General features: G+C 41.4%; 10 non-coding genes across 10 annotated transcripts; all 10 read right to left on the bottom strand.

Annotated features, from left to right (window-relative positions):
- Window positions 1-1,328: 1,328 nt before the first annotated feature.
- Window positions 1,329-1,402, bottom strand: trnam-cau. The gene has a single exon. It is a non-coding gene; the product is annotated as a tRNA-Met (tRNA).
- A 3-nt stretch (window positions 1,403-1,405) lies between these two features.
- Window positions 1,406-1,524, bottom strand: LOC121286152. Its single transcript, XR_005944895.1, has one exon. It is a non-coding gene; the product is annotated as a 5S ribosomal RNA (ribosomal RNA).
- A 4,533-nt stretch (window positions 1,525-6,057) lies between these two features.
- Window positions 6,058-6,130, bottom strand: trnam-cau. Its single transcript has one exon. It is a non-coding gene; the product is annotated as a tRNA-Met (tRNA).
- Window positions 6,131-6,134: 4 nt separating this feature from the next.
- On the bottom strand, window positions 6,135-6,253 carry LOC121285969. The gene has a single exon (XR_005944858.1). It is a non-coding gene; the product is annotated as a 5S ribosomal RNA (ribosomal RNA).
- Window positions 6,254-10,139: 3,886 nt separating this feature from the next.
- Window positions 10,140-10,212, bottom strand: trnam-cau. The gene has a single exon. It is a non-coding gene; the product is annotated as a tRNA-Met (tRNA).
- Window positions 10,213-10,216: 4 nt separating this feature from the next.
- Window positions 10,217-10,336, bottom strand: LOC121286166. The gene has a single exon (XR_005944898.1). It is a non-coding gene; the product is annotated as a 5S ribosomal RNA (ribosomal RNA).
- Window positions 10,337-10,422: 86 nt separating this feature from the next.
- On the bottom strand, window positions 10,423-10,541 carry LOC121286106. Its single transcript, XR_005944889.1, has one exon. It is a non-coding gene; the product is annotated as a 5S ribosomal RNA (ribosomal RNA).
- A 2,244-nt stretch (window positions 10,542-12,785) lies between these two features.
- trnam-cau lies at window positions 12,786-12,858 on the bottom strand. Its single transcript has one exon. It is a non-coding gene; the product is annotated as a tRNA-Met (tRNA).
- Window positions 12,859-12,862: 4 nt separating this feature from the next.
- Window positions 12,863-12,982, bottom strand: LOC121286171. Its single transcript, XR_005944900.1, has one exon. It is a non-coding gene; the product is annotated as a 5S ribosomal RNA (ribosomal RNA).
- An 86-nt stretch (window positions 12,983-13,068) lies between these two features.
- On the bottom strand, window positions 13,069-13,187 carry LOC121286114. Its single transcript, XR_005944890.1, has one exon. It is a non-coding gene; the product is annotated as a 5S ribosomal RNA (ribosomal RNA).
- Between the last annotated feature and the right edge of the window lie 2,237 nt (window positions 13,188-15,424).

The following is a 15,424-nucleotide window of genomic DNA, read 5'->3' on the forward strand; positions in this document are numbered from 1 at the left end:
CAAACCCATTTCCATCTGTTTCAGATGAATTTACATTGTTTCATAGTTTGCCATTGTGAGATTTGAACTCTTGATCTTGGGGTTACAAACCCAGTACCATAACCACTTGGCTATTTAGGCCAAGCCCTAAGGGGTTGCAGGAGCAGAGAGACCTGGGTGTGTAACTCTTTCGAGTACAAACACGTTTCCATCTGTTTCAGATGAAGTTACATTGTTTCATAGTTTGCCATTTTGAGATTTGAACTCTTGATCTTGGGGTTACAAACCCAGTACCATAACCACTTGGCTATTTAGGCCAAGCTCTACAGTGCCATAACAGACACTCTTTATAACTCTTTCGAGTACAAACCCGTTTCCATCTGTTTCAGATGAAGTTACGTTGTTTCATAGTTTGCCATTGTGAGATTTGAACTCTTGATCTTGGGGTTACAAACCCAGTACCATAACCACTTGGCTACTTAGGCCCAGCTCCAATAGCAGAGTAACTCTTTCGAGTACAAACCCATTTCCATCTGTTTCAGATGAAGTTACATTGTTTCATAGTTTGCCATTGTGAGATTTGAACTCTTGATCTTGGGGTTACAAGCCCAGTACCATAACCACTTGGCTATTTAGGCCAAGCCCAAAAGCAGAGTAACTCTTTCGAGTACAAACCCGTTTCCATCTGTTTCAGATGAAGTTACATTGTTTCATAGTTTGCCATTGTGAGATTTGAACTCTCGATTTTGGGGTTACAAGCCCAGTACCATAACCACTTGGCTATTTAGGCCAAGCCCAATGGCAGAGTAACTCTTTCGAGTACAAACCCGTTTCCATCTGTTTCAGATGAAGTTACATTGTTTCATAGTTTGCCATTGTGAGATTTGAACTCTCGATTTTGGGGTTACAAACCCAGCACCATAACCACTTGGCTATTTAGGCCAAGCCCAATAGCAGAGTAATTCTTTTGAGTATAAACACGTTTCCATCTGTTCCTATTCAGTTACATTGTTTCATAGTTTGCCATTGTGAGATTTGAACTCTTGATCTTGGGTTTACCAACCCAGTACCATAACCACTTGGCTATTTAGGCCAAGCCCAATAGCAGAGTAACTCTTTCGAGTACAAACCTGTTTCCATCTGTTTCAGATGAAGTTACATTGTTTCATAGTTTGCCATTGTGAGATTTGAACCCTCGATCTTGGGGTTACAAACCCAGAACCATAACCACTTGGCTATTTAGGCCAAGCCTTTTATAATTTTGCCATTGTGAGATTTGAACTCTTGATCTTAGGGTTATAAACCCAGTACCATAACCACTTGGCTATTTAGGCCAAGCATAAAGCTCCTGGCCCTCTCTGAGGATTGAACTCAGGACCTTCAGATTATGAGACTGACACACTGCCTACTGTGCTAAGAAGCCCAAAGCCTACTGCACCTGGTATGGCCAGGCAGTCTCCCATCCAAGTACTAACCAGGCCTGAGTCTGCTTAGCTTCCGAGATCAGACGAGATCGGGCGTTTTCAGACTAGTATGGCCGTAGGCAAATACAAACATATTTCCATCTGTTTCAGATGAAGTTACATTGTTTCATAGTTTGCCATTGTGAGATTTGAACTCTTGATCTTGGGGTTACAAACCCAGTACCATAACCACTTGGCTACTTAGGTCCAGCTCCAATAGCAGAGTAACTCTTTCGAGTACAAACACGTGTCCATCTGTTTCAGATGAAGTTACATTATTTGCCATTGTGAGATTTGAACTCTTGATCTTGGGGTTACAAACCCAGTACCATAACCACTTGGCTATTTAGGCCAAGCTCTACAGTGCCATAACAGACACTCTTTATAACTCTTTCGAGTACAAACCCGTTTCCATCTGTTTCAGATGAAGTTACGTTGTTTCATAGTTTGCCATTGTGAGATTTGAACTCTTGATCTTGGGGTTACAAACCCAGTACCATAACCACTTGGCTACTTAGGCCCAGCTCCAATAGCAGAGTAACTCTTTCGAGTACAGACCCATTTCCATCTGTTTCAGATGAAGTTACATTGTTTCATAGTTTGCCATTGTGAGATTTGAACTCTTGATCTTGGGGTTACAAGCCCAGTACCATAACCACTTGGCCATTTAGGCCAAGCCCAATAGCAGAGTAACTCTTTCGAGTACAAACCCGTTTCCATCTGTTTCAGATGAAGTTACATTGTTTCATAGTTTGCCATTGAGAGATTTGAACTCTTGATCTTGGGGTTACAAACCCAGTACCATAACCACTTGGCTATTTAGGCCAAGCCCAATAGCAGAGTAACTCTTTCGAGTACAAACCCATTTCCATCTGTTTCAGATGAATTTACATTGTTTCATAGTTTGCCATTGTGAGATTTGAACTCTTGATCTTGGGGTTACAAACCCAGTACCATAACCACTTGGCTATTTAGGCCAAGCCCTAAGGGGTTGCAGGAGCAGAGAGACCTGGGTGTGTAACTCTTTCGAGTACAAACACGTTTCCATCTGTTTCAGATGAAGTTACATTGTTTCATAGTTTGCCATTGTGAGATTTGAACTTTTGATCTTGGGGTTACAAACCCAGTACCATAACCACTTGGCTATTTAGGCCAAGCTCTACAGTGCCATAACAGACACTCTTTATAAATCTTTCGAGTACGAACCCGTTTCCATCTGTTTCAGATGAAGTTACGTTGTTTCATAGTTTGCCATTGTGAGATTTGAACTCTTGATCTTGGGGTTACAAACCCAGTACCATAACCACTTGGCTACTTAGGCCCAGCTCCAATAGCAGAGTAACACTTTCGAGTACAAACCCATTTCCATCTGTTTCAGATGAAGTTACATTGTTTCATAGTTTGCCATTGTGAGATGTGAACTCTTGATCTTGGGGTTACAAGCCCAGTACCATAACCACTTGGCTATTTAGGCCAAGCCCAATAGCAGAGTAACTCTTTCGAGTACAAACCCATTTCCATCTGTTCCTATTCAGTTACATTGTTTCATAGTTTGCCATTGCGAGATTTGAACTCTTGATCTTGGGTTTACAAACCCAGTACCATAACCACTTGGCTATTTAGGCCAAGCCCAATAGCGGAGTAGCTATTTCGAGTACAAACCCATTTCCATCTGTTTCAGATGTATTTACATTGTTTCATAGTTTGCCATTGTGAGATTTGAACTCTTGATCTTGGGGTTACAAACCCAGTACCATAACCACTTGGCTATTTAGGCCAATCCCTATGGGGTTGCAGGAGCAGAGAGACCTGGGTGTGTAACTCTTTCGAGTACAAACGCGTTTCCATCTGTTTCAGATGAAGTTACGTTGTTTCATAGTTTGCCATTGTGAGATTTGAACTCTTGATCTTGGGGTTACAAACCCAGTACCATAACCACTTGGCTATTTAGGCCAAGCTATTGATCTTGGGGTTACAAACCCAGTACCATAACCACTTAGCTATTTAGGCCAAGCCCAATAGCAGAGTAACTCTTTTGAGCACAAACACATTTCCATCTGTTCCTATTCAGATGAAGTTACATTGTTTGCCATTGTGAGATTTGAACTCTTGATCTTGGGGTTACAAACCCAGTACCATAACCACTTGGCTACTTAGGCCCAGCTCCAATAGCTGAGTAACTCTTTTGAGTACAAACCCATTTCCATCTGTTTCAGATGAAGTTACATTGTTTCATAGTTTGCCATTGTGAGATTTGAACTCTTGATCTTGGGGTTACATACCCAGTACCATAACCACTTGGCTATTTAGGCCAAGCCCAATAGCAGAGTAACTCTTTTGAGTACACACATGTTTCCATCTGTCATTTCAGATGAAGTTACATTGTTTCCCATTGTGAGATTTGAACTCTTGATCTTGGGGTTATAAACCCAGTACCATAACCACTTGGCTACATAGGCCAAGCCAAACGTTTGCCATTGTGAGATTTGAAGTCTTGATCTTGGGGTTACAAACCCAGTACCATAACCACTTGGCTATTTAGGCCAAGCCCAATAGCAGAGTAACTCTTTTGAGTACACACATGTTTCCATCTGTCATTTCAGATGAAGTTACATTGTTTCCCATTGTGAGATTTGAACTCTTGATCTTGGGGTTATAAACCCAGTACCATAACCACTTGGCTACTTAGGCCAAGCCAAAAGTTTGCCATTGTGAGATTTGAACTCTTGATCTTGGGGTTACAAACCCAGTACCATAACCACTTGGCTACTTAGGCCCAGCTCCAATAGCAGAGTAACTCTTTTGAGTACAAACACGTTTCCATCTGTTTCAGATGAAGTTACATTGTTTCATAGTTTGCCATTGTGAGATTTGAACTCTTGATCTTGGGGTTACAAACCCAGTACCATAACCACTTGGCTACTTAGGCCCAGCTCCAATAGCAGAGTAACTCTTTCGAGTACAAACCCGTTTCCATCTGTTTCAGATGAAGTTACATTGTTTCATAGTTTGCCATTGTGAGATTTGAACTCTTGATCTTGGGGTTACAAATCCAGTACCATAACCACTTGGCTACTTAGGCCCAGCTCCAATAGCAGAGTAACTCTTTCAAGTACAAACCCATTTCCATCTGTTTCAGATGAAATTACATTGTTTCATAGTTTGCCATTGTGAGATTTGAACTCTTCGATCTTGGGGTTACAAACCCAGTACCATAACCACTTGGCTACTTAGGCCCAGCTCCAATAGCAGAGTAACTCTTTCGAGTACAAACCCGTTTCCATCTGTTTCAGATGAAGTTACATTGTTTCATAGTTTGCCATTGAGAGATTTGAACTCTTGATCCTGGGGTTACAAACCCAGTACCCTAACCACTTGGCCATTTAGGCCAAGCATAATTTACCACTGTGAGATTTGAACTCTTCGATCTTGGGGTTACAAACTCAGTACCATAACCACTTGGCTACTTAGGCCCAGCTCCAATAGCAGAGTAACTCTTTCGAGTACAAACACGTTTCCATCTGTTTCAGATGAAGTTACATTGTTTGCCATTGTGAGATTTGAACTCTTGATCTTGGGGTTACAAACCCAGTACCATAACCACTTGGCTATTTAGGCCAAGCTCTACAGTGCCATAACAGACACTCTTTATAACTCTTTCGAGTACAAACCCGTTTCCATCTTTTTCAGATGAAGTTACGTTGTTTCATAGTTTGCCATTGTGAGATTTGAACTCTTGATCTTGGGGTTACAAACCCAGTACCATAACCACTTGGCTACTTAGGCCCAGCTCCAATAGCAGAGTAACTCTTTCGAGTACAAACCCATTTCCATCTGTTTCAGATGAAGTTACATTGTTTCATAGTTTGCCATTGTGAGATTTGAACTCTTGATCTTGGGGTTACAAGCCCAGTACCATAACCACTTGGCTATTTAGGCCAAGCCCAATAGCAGAGTAACTCTTTCGAGTACAAACCCATTTCCATCTGTTTCAGATGAAGTTACATTGTTTCATAGTTTGCCATTGTGAGATTTGAACTCTTGATCTTGGGGTTACAAGCCCAGTACCATAACCACTTGGCTATTTAGGCCAAGCCCAATAGCAGAGTAACTCTTTCGAGTACAAACCCGTTTCCATCTGTTTCAGATGAAGTTACATTGTTCGCCATTGTGAGATTTGAACTCTTGATCTTGGGGTTACAAACCCAATACCATAACCACTTGGCTATTTAGGCCAAGCTGGACAAACACATATCCATCTGTTGCTATTCAGATGAAGTTACATTGTTTCATAGTTTGTTATTGTGAGATTTGAACTCTTGATCTTGGGGTTACAAGCCCAGTACCATAACCACTTGGCTATTTAGGCCAAGACTGATCTTGGGGTTTCAAACCCAGTACCATAACCACTTGGCTATTTAGGCCAAGCTTCATAGTTTGCCGTTGTAAGATTTGAACCCTCGATCTTGGGGTTACAAACCCAGAACCATAACCACTTGGCTATTTAGGCCAAGCCTTTTATAATTTTGCCATTGTGAGATTTGAACTCTTGATCTTAGGGTTATAAACCCAGTATCATAACCACTTGGCTATTTAGGCCAAGCATAAAGCTCCTGGCCCTCTCTGAGGATTGAACTCAGGACCTTCAGATTATGAGACTGACACACTGCCTACTGTGCTAAGAAGGCACAAAGCCTACTGCACCTGGTATTGCCAGGCAGTCTCCCATCCAAGTACTAACCAGGCCTGAGTCTGCTTAGCTTCCGAGATCAGACGAGATCGGGCGTTTTCAGACTAGTATGGCCGTAGGCAAATATAAACATATTTCCATCTGTTTCAGATGAAGTTACATTGTTTCATAGTTTGCCATTGTGAGATTTGAACTCTTGATCTTGGGGTTACAAACCCAGTACCATAACCACTTGGCTACTTAGGCCCAGCTCCAATAGCAGAGTAACTCTTTCGAGTACAAACACGTGTCCATCTGTTTCAGATGAAGTTACATTATTTGCCATTGTGAGATTTGAACTCTTGATCTTGGGGTTACAAACCCAGTACCATAACCACTTGGCTATTTAGGCCAAGCTCTACAGTGCCATAACAGACACTCTTTATAACTCTTTCGAGTACAAACCCGTTTCCATCTGTTTCAGATGAAGTTACGTTGTTTCATAGTTTGCCATTGTGAGATTTGAACTCTTGATCTTGGGGTTACAAACCCAGTACCATAACCACTTGGCTACTTAGGCCCAGCTCCAATAGCAGAGTAACTCTTTCGAGTACAAACCCATTTCCATCTGTTTCAGATGAAGTTACATTGTTTCATAGTTTGCCATTGTGAGATTTGAACTCTTGATCTTGGGGTTACAAGCCCAGTACCATAACCACTTGGCTATTTAGGCCAAGCCCAATAGCAGAGTAACTCTTTCGAGTACAAACCCATTTCCATCTGTTTCAGATGAAGTTACATTGTTTCATAGTTTGCCATTGTAAGATTTGAACTCTTGATCTTGGGGTTACAAGCCCAGTACCATAACCACTTGGCTATTTAGGCCAAGCCCAATAGCAGAGTAACTCTTTCGAGTACAAACCCGTTTCCATCTGTTTCAGATGAAGTTACATTGTTTCATACTTTGCCATTGTGAGATTTGAACTCTCGATTTTGGGGTTACAAACCCAGTACCATAACCACTTGGCTATTTAGGCCAAGCCCAATAGCAGAGTAACTCTTTCGAGTACAAACCCATTTCCATCTGTTTCAGATGAATTTACATTGTTTCATAGTTTGCCATTGTGAGATTTGAACTCTTGATCTTGGGGTTACAAACCCAGTACCATAACCACTTGGCTATTTAGGCCAAGCCCTAAGGGGTTGCAGGAGCAGAGAGACCTGGGTGTGTAACTCTTTCGAGTACAAACACGTTTCCATCTGTTTCAGATGAAGTTACATTGTTTCATAGTTTGCCATTGTGAGATTTGAACTTTTGATCTTGGGGTTACAAACCCAGTACCATAACCACTTGGCTATTTCGGCCAAGCTCTACAGTGCCATAACAGACACTCTTTATAACTCTTTCGAGTACAAACCCGTTTCCATCTGTTTCAGATGAAGTTACGTTGTTTCATAGTTTGCCATTGTGAGATTTGAACTCTTGATCTTGGGGTTACAAACCCAGTACCATAACCACTTGGCTACTTAGGCCCAGCTCCAATAGCAGAGTAACACTTTCGAGTACAAACCCATTTCCATCTGTTTCAGATGAAGTTACATTGTTTCATAGTTTGCCATTGTGAGATTTGAACTCTTGATCTTGGGGTTACAAGCCCAGTACCATAACCACTTGGCTATTTAGGCCAAGCCCAATAGCAGAGTAACTCTTTCGAGTACAAACCCATTTCCATCTGTTTCAGATGAAGTTACATTTTTTCATAGTTTGCCATTGTGAGATTTGAACTCTTGATCTTGGGGTTACAAACCCAGTACCATAACCACTTGGCTATTTAGGCCAAGCCCTAAGGGGTTGCAGGAGCAGAGAGACCTGGGTGTGTAACTCTTTCGATTACAAACACGTTTCCATCTGTTTCAAATGAAGTTACATTGTTTCATAGTTTGCCATTGTGAGATTTGAACTTTTGATCTTGGGGTTACAAACCCAGTACCATAATCACTTGGCTATTTAGGCCAAGCTCTACAGTGCCATAACAGACACTCTTTATAACTCATTCGGGTACAAACCCGTTTCCATCTGTTTCAGATGAAGTTACGTTGTTTCATAGTTTGCCATTGTGAGATTTGAACTCTTGATCTTGGGGTTACAAACCCAGTACCATAACCACTTGGCTACTTAGGCCCAGCTCCAATAGCAGAGTAACTCTTTCAAGTACAAACCCGTTTCCATCTGTTTCAGATGAAGTTACATTGTTTCATAGTTTGCCATTGTGAGATTTGAACTCTTGATCTTGTGGTTACAAACCCAGTACCATAACCACTTGGCTACTTAGGCCCAGCTCCAATAGCAGAGTAACTCTTTCAAGTACAAACCCATTTCCATCTGTTTCAGATGAAATTACATTGTTTCATAGTTTGCCATTGTGAGATTTGAACTCTTCGATCTTGGGGTTACAAACCCAGTACCATAACCACTTGGCTACTTAGGCCCAGCTCCAATAGCAGAGTAACTCTTTCGAGTACAAACACGTTTCCATCTGTTTCAGATGAAGTTACATTGTTTGCCATTGTGAGATTTGAACTCTTGATCTTGGGGTTACAAACCCAGTACCATAACCACTTGGCTATTTAGGCCAAGCTCTACAGTGCCATAACAGACACTCTTTATAACTCTTTCGAGTACAAACCCATTTCCATCTGTTTCAGATGAAGTTACATTGTTTCATAGTTTGCCATTGAGAGATTTGAACTCTTGATCTTGGGGTTACAAACCCAGTACCATAACCACTTAGCCATTTAGGCCAAGCATAATTTACCACTGTGAGATTTGAACTCTTCGATCTTGGGGTTACAAACCCAGTACCATAACCACTTGGCTACTTAGGCCCAGCTCCAATAGCAGAGTAACTCTTTCGAGTACAAACACGTTTCCATCTGTTTCAGATGAAGTTACATTGTTTGCCATTGTGAGATTTGAACTCTTGATCTTGGGGTTACAAACCCAGTACCATAACCACTTGGCTATTTAGGCCAAGCTCTACAGTGCCATAACAGACACTCTTTATAACTCTTTCGAGTACAAACCCATTTCCATCTGTTTCAGATGAAGTTACGTTGTTTCATAGTTTGCCATTGTGAGATTTGAACTCTTGATCTTGTGTTTACAAACCCAGTACCATAACCACTTGGCTACTTAGGCCCAGCTCCAAAAGCAGAGTAACTCTTTCGAGTACAAACCCATTTCCATCTGTTTCAGATGAAGTTACATTGTTTCATAGTTTGCCATTGTGAGATTTGAACTCTTGATCTTGGGGTTACAAGCCCAGTACTATAACCACTTGGCTATTTAGGCCAAGCCCAATAGCAGAGTAACTCTTTCGAGTACAAACCCATTTCCATCTGTTTCAGATGAAGTTACATTGTTTCATAGTTTGCCATTGTGAGATTTGAACTCTTGATCTTGCGGTTACAAGCCCAGTACCATAACCACTTGGCTATTTAGGCCAAGCCCAATAGCAGAGTAACTCTTTCGAGTACAAACCCGTTTCCATCTGTCTCAGATGAAGTTACATTGTTCGCCATTGTGAGATTTGAACTCTTGATCTTGGGGTTACAAACCCAATACCATAACCACTTGGCTATTTAGGCCAAGCTGGACAAACACATTTCCATCTGTTGCTTTTCAGATGAAGTTACATTGTTTCATAGTTTGTTATTGTGAGATTTGAACTCTTGATCTTGGGGTTACAAGCCCAGTACCATAACCACTTGGCTATTTAGGCCAAGACTGATCTTGGGGTTACAAACCCAGTACCATAACCACTTGGCTATTTAGGCCAAGCTTCATAGTTTGCCGTTGTAAGATTTGAACCCTCGATCTTGGGGTTACAAACCCAGAACCATAACCACTTGGCTATTTAGGCCAAGCCTTTTTTAATTTTGCCATTGTGAGATTTGAACTCTTGATCTTAGGGTTATAAACCCAGTACCATAACCACTTGGCTATTTAGGCCAAGCATAAAGCTCCTGGCCCTCTCTGAGGATTGAACTCAGGACCTTCAGATTATGAGACTGACACACTGCCTACTGTGCTAAGAAGGCACAAAGCCTACTGCACCTGGTATTGCCAGGCAGTCTCCCATCCAAGTACTAACCAGGCCTGAGTCTGCTTAGCTTCCGAGATCAGACGAGATCGGGCGTTTTTCAGACTAGTATGGCCGTAGGCAAATAAGTCACTACTGCGATGGCCAGGAATCGAACTCGGGTCAAGTGTTTGAAAGGCAGCTATGCTCACCACTATACCAGTATCGCACCCTACTGCACCTGGTATTCCCAGGCAGTCTCCCATCCAAGTACTAACCAGGCCTGAGTCTGCTTAGCTTCCGAGATCAGACAAGATCAGGCGTTTTCAGACTAGTATGGCCGTAGGCAAAGTTTGGAGTGTACTCTGTAACTCATTCAAGTACAAACACATTTCCATCTGTTTTTTTTTCCAGATGAAATTACATTGTTTCATAGTTTGCCATTGTGAGATTTGAACTCTTGAGCTTAGGGTTACAAACCCAGTACCATACCACTTGGCTCCAATAGCAGAGTAACTCTTTCGAGTACAAACACATTTCCATCTGTTCCTATTCAGATGAAGTTACATTGTTTCATAGTTTGCATTGTGAGATTTGAACTCTTGATCTTGGTGCTACAAACACAGTACGATAACCAATTGGCTATTTAAGCCAAGCCCAATAGCAGAGTAACTCTTTTGAGTACAAACCCGTTTCCATCTGTTTCAGATGAAATTACATTGTTTCATAGTTTGCCATTGTGAGATTTGAACTCTTGATCTTGGGTTTACAAACCCAGTACCATAACCACTTGGCTATTTAGGCCAAGCTCTACAGTGCCATAACAGACACTCTTTATAACTCTTTCGAGTACAAACCCGTTTCCATCTGTTTCAGATGAAGTTACATTGTTTCATAGTTTGCCATTGTGAGATTTGAACTCTTGATCTTGGGTTTACAAACCCAGTACCATAACCACTTGGCTACTTAGGCCCAGCTCCAATAGCAGAGTAACACTTTCGAGTACAAACCCATTTCCATCTGTTTCAGATGAAGTTACATTGTTTCATAGTTTGCCATTGTGAGATTTGAACTCTTGATCTTGGGGTTACAAGCCCAATACCATAACCACTTGGCTATTTAGGCCAAGCCCAATAGCAGAGTAACTCTTTCGAGTACAAACCCATTTCCATCTGTTTCAGATGAAGTTACATTGTTTCATAGTTTGCCATTGTGAGATTTGAACTCTTGATCTTGGGGTTACAAGCCCAGTACCATAACCACTTGGCTATTTAGGCCAAGCCCAAGAGCAGAGTAACTCTTTCGAGTACAAACCCGTTTCCATCTGTTTCAGATGAAGTTACATTGTTTCATAGTTTGCCATTGTGAGATTTGAACTCTCGATTTTGGGGTTACAAACCCAGTACCATAACCACTTGGCTATTTAGGCCAAGCCCAATAGCAGAGTAATTCTTTTGAGTATAAACACGTTTCCATCTGTTCCTATTCAGTTACATTGTTTCATAGTTTGCCATTGTGAGATTTGAACTCTTGATCTTGGGTTTACAAACCCAGTACCATAACCACTTGGCTATTTAGGCCAAGCCCAATAGCAGAGTAGCTCTTTCGAGTACAAACCCATTTCCATCTGTTTCAGATGAATTTACATTGTTTCATAGTTTGCCATTGTGAGATTTGAACTCTTGATCTTGGGGTTACAAACCCAGTACCATAACCACTTGGCTATTTAGGCCAAGCCCTAAGGGGTTGCAGGAGCAGAGAGACCTGGGTGTGTAACTCTTTCGAGTACAAACACGTTTCCATCTGTTTCAGATGAAGTTACATTGTTTCATAGTTTGCCATTGTGAGATTTGAACTTTTGATCTTGGGGTTACAAACCCAGTACCATAACCACTTGGCTATTTAGGCCAAGCCCAATGGCAGAGTAACTCTTTCGAGTACAAACCCATTTCCATCTGTTTCAGATGAAGTTACATTGTTTCATAGTTTGCCATTGTGAGATTTGAACTTTTGATCTTGGGGTTACAAACTCAGTACCATAACCACTTGGCTATTTAGGCCAAGCCCAATAGCAGAGTAACTCTTTCGAGTACAAACCCATTTCCATCTGTTTCAGATGAAGTTACATTGTTTCATAGTTCGCCATTGTGAGATTTGAACTCTTGATCTTGGGGTTACAAACCCAATACCATAACCACTTGGCTATTTAGGCCAAGCTGGACAAACACATTTCCATCTGTTGCTTTTCAGATGAAGTTACATTGTTTCATAGTTTGTTATTGTGAGATTTGAACTCTTGATCTTGGGGTTACAAGCCCAGTACCATAACCACTTGGCTAGTTAGGCCAAGACTGATCTTGGGGTTACAAACCCAGTACCATAACCACTTGGCTATTTAGGCCAAGCTTCATAGTTTGCCGTTGTAAGATTTGAACCCTCGATCTTGGGGTTACAAACCCAGAACCATAACCACTTGGCTATTTAGGCCAAGCCTTTTTTAATTTTGCCATTGTGAGATTTGAACTCTTGATCTTAGGGTTATAAACCCAGTACCATAACCACTTGGCTATTTAGGCCAAGCATAAAGCTCCTGGCCCTCTCTGAGGATTGAACTCAGGACCTTCAGATTATGAGACTGACACACTGCCTACTGTGCTAAGAAGGCACAAAGCCTACTGCACCTGGTATTGCCAGGCAGTCTCCCATCCAAGTACTAACCAGGCCTGAGTCTGCTTAGCTTCCGAGATCAGACGAGATCGGGCGTTTTTCAGACTAGTATGGCCGTAGGCAAATAAGTCACTACTGCGATGGCCAGGAATCGAACTCGGGTCAAGTGTTTGAAAGGCAGCTATGCTCACCACTATACCAGTATCGCACCCTACTGCACCTGGTATTCCCAGGCAGTCTCCCATCCAAGTACTAACCAGGCCTGAGTCTGCTTAGCTTCCGAGATCAGACAAGATCAGGCGTTTTCAGACTAGTATGGCCGTAGGCAAAGTTTGGAGTGTACTCTGTAACTCTTTCAAGTACAAACACATTTCCATCTGTTTTTTTTTCCAGATGAAATTACATTGTTTCATAGTTTGCCATTGTGAGATTTGAACTCTTGAGCTTAGGGTTACAAACCCAGTACCATACCACTTGGCTCCAATAGCAGAGTAACTCTTTCGAGTACAAACACATTTCCATCTGTTCCTATTCAGATGAAGTTACATTGTTTCATAGTTTGCATTGTGAGATTTGAACTCTTGATCTTGGTGCTACAAACGCAGTACCATAACCAATTGGCTATTTAAGCCAAGCCCAATAGCAGAGTAACTCTTTTGAGTACAAACCCGTTTCCATCTGTTTCAGATGAAATTACATTGTTTCATAGTTTGCCATTGTGAGATTTGAACTCTTGATCTTGGGGTTACAAACCCAGTACCATAACCACTTGGCTACTTAGGCCCAGCTCCAATAGCAGAATAACTCTTTCGAGTACAAACCCATTTCCATCTGTTTCAGATGAAGTTACATTGTTTCATAGTTTGCCATTGTGAGATTTGAACTCTTGATCTTGGGGTTACAAGCCCAGTACCATAACCACTTGGCTATTTAGGCCAAGCCCAATAGCAGAGTAACTCTTTCGAGTACAAACCCATTTCCATCTGTTTCAGATGAAGTTACATTGTTTCATAGTTTGCCATTGTGAGATTTGAACTCTTGATCTTGGGGTTACAAGCCCAGTACCATAACCACTTGGCTATTTAGGCCACGCCCAATAGCAGAGTAACTCTTTCGAGTACAAACCCGTTTCCATCTGTTTCAGATGAAGTTACATTGTTTCATAGTTTGCCATTGTGAGATTTGAACTCTCGATTTTGGGGTTACAAACCCAGTACCATAACCACTTGGCTATTTAGGCCAAGCCCAATAGCAGAGTAATTCTTTTGAGTATAAACACGTTTCCATCTGTTCCTATTCAGTTACATTGTTTCATAGTTTGCCATTGTGAGATTTGAACTCTTGATCTTGGGTTTACAAACCCAGTACCATAACCACTTGGCTATTTAAGCCAAGCCCAATAGCAGAGTAACTCTTTCGAGTACAAACAGGTTTCCATCTGTTCCTATTCAGATGAAGTTACATTGTTTCATAGCTTGCCATTGTGAGGTTTGAACTCTTGATACTCTTTTGAGTAAACCTGTTTCCATCTGTTTCAGATGAAGTTACATTGTTTCATAGTTTGCCATTGTGAGATTTGAACTCTTGATCTTGGGGTTACAAACCCAGTACCATAACCACTTGGCTATTTAGGCCAAGCCCATAAACACGTTTCCATCTGTTCCTATTCAGTTACATTGTTTCATAGTTTGCCATTGTGAGATTTGAACTCTTGATCTTGGGGTTACAAACCCAGTACCATAACCACTTGGCTATTTAAGCCACAAACCTGTTTCCATCTGTTTCAGATGAAGTTACATTTTTTCATAGTTTGCCATTGTGAGATTTGAACTCTTAATCTTGGGGTTACAAACCCAGTACCATAACCACTTGGCTCCAATAGCAGAGTAACTCTTTTGAGTACAAACATGTTTCCATCTGTCATTTCAGATGAAGTTACATTGTTTCCCATTGTGAGATTTGAACTCTTGATACTCTTTCGAGTACAAACCTGTTTCCATCTGTTTCAGATGAAGTCACATTGTTCCATAGTTTGCCATTGTGAGATTTGAACTCTTGATCTTGGGGTTACAAACCCAGTACCATAACCACTTGGCTATTTAGGCCAAGCCCAATAGCAGAGTAACTCTTTTGAGCACAAACACATTTCCATCTGTTCCTATTCAGATGAAGTTACATTGTTTGCCATTGTGAGATTTGAACTCTTGCTCTTGGGGTTACAAACCCAGTACCATAACCACTTGGCTATTTAAGCCAAGCCCAATAGCAGAGTAACTCTTTCGAGTACAAACCCGTTTCCATCTGTTCCTATTCAGATGAAGTTACATTGTTTCCCATTGTGAGATTTGAACTCTTGATCTTGGGGTTACAAACCCAGTACCATAACCACTTGGCTACTTAGGCCAAGCTATGCGATTTTCGTGGCTTAGCATCTCTTTCTTTTGTAACACTTTCGAGTACAAACCCGTTTCCATCTGTTTCAGATGAAGTTACATTGTTTCATAGTTTGCCGTTGTGAGATTTGAACTCTCGATCTTGGGGTTACAAACCCAGTACCATAACCA

This window comes from Carcharodon carcharias, chromosome 1, assembly GCF_017639515.1.
Source record: "Carcharodon carcharias isolate sCarCar2 chromosome 1, sCarCar2.pri, whole genome shotgun sequence".
In the NCBI taxonomy this organism is placed as follows: Eukaryota; Metazoa; Chordata; class Chondrichthyes; order Lamniformes; family Lamnidae; genus Carcharodon; species Carcharodon carcharias.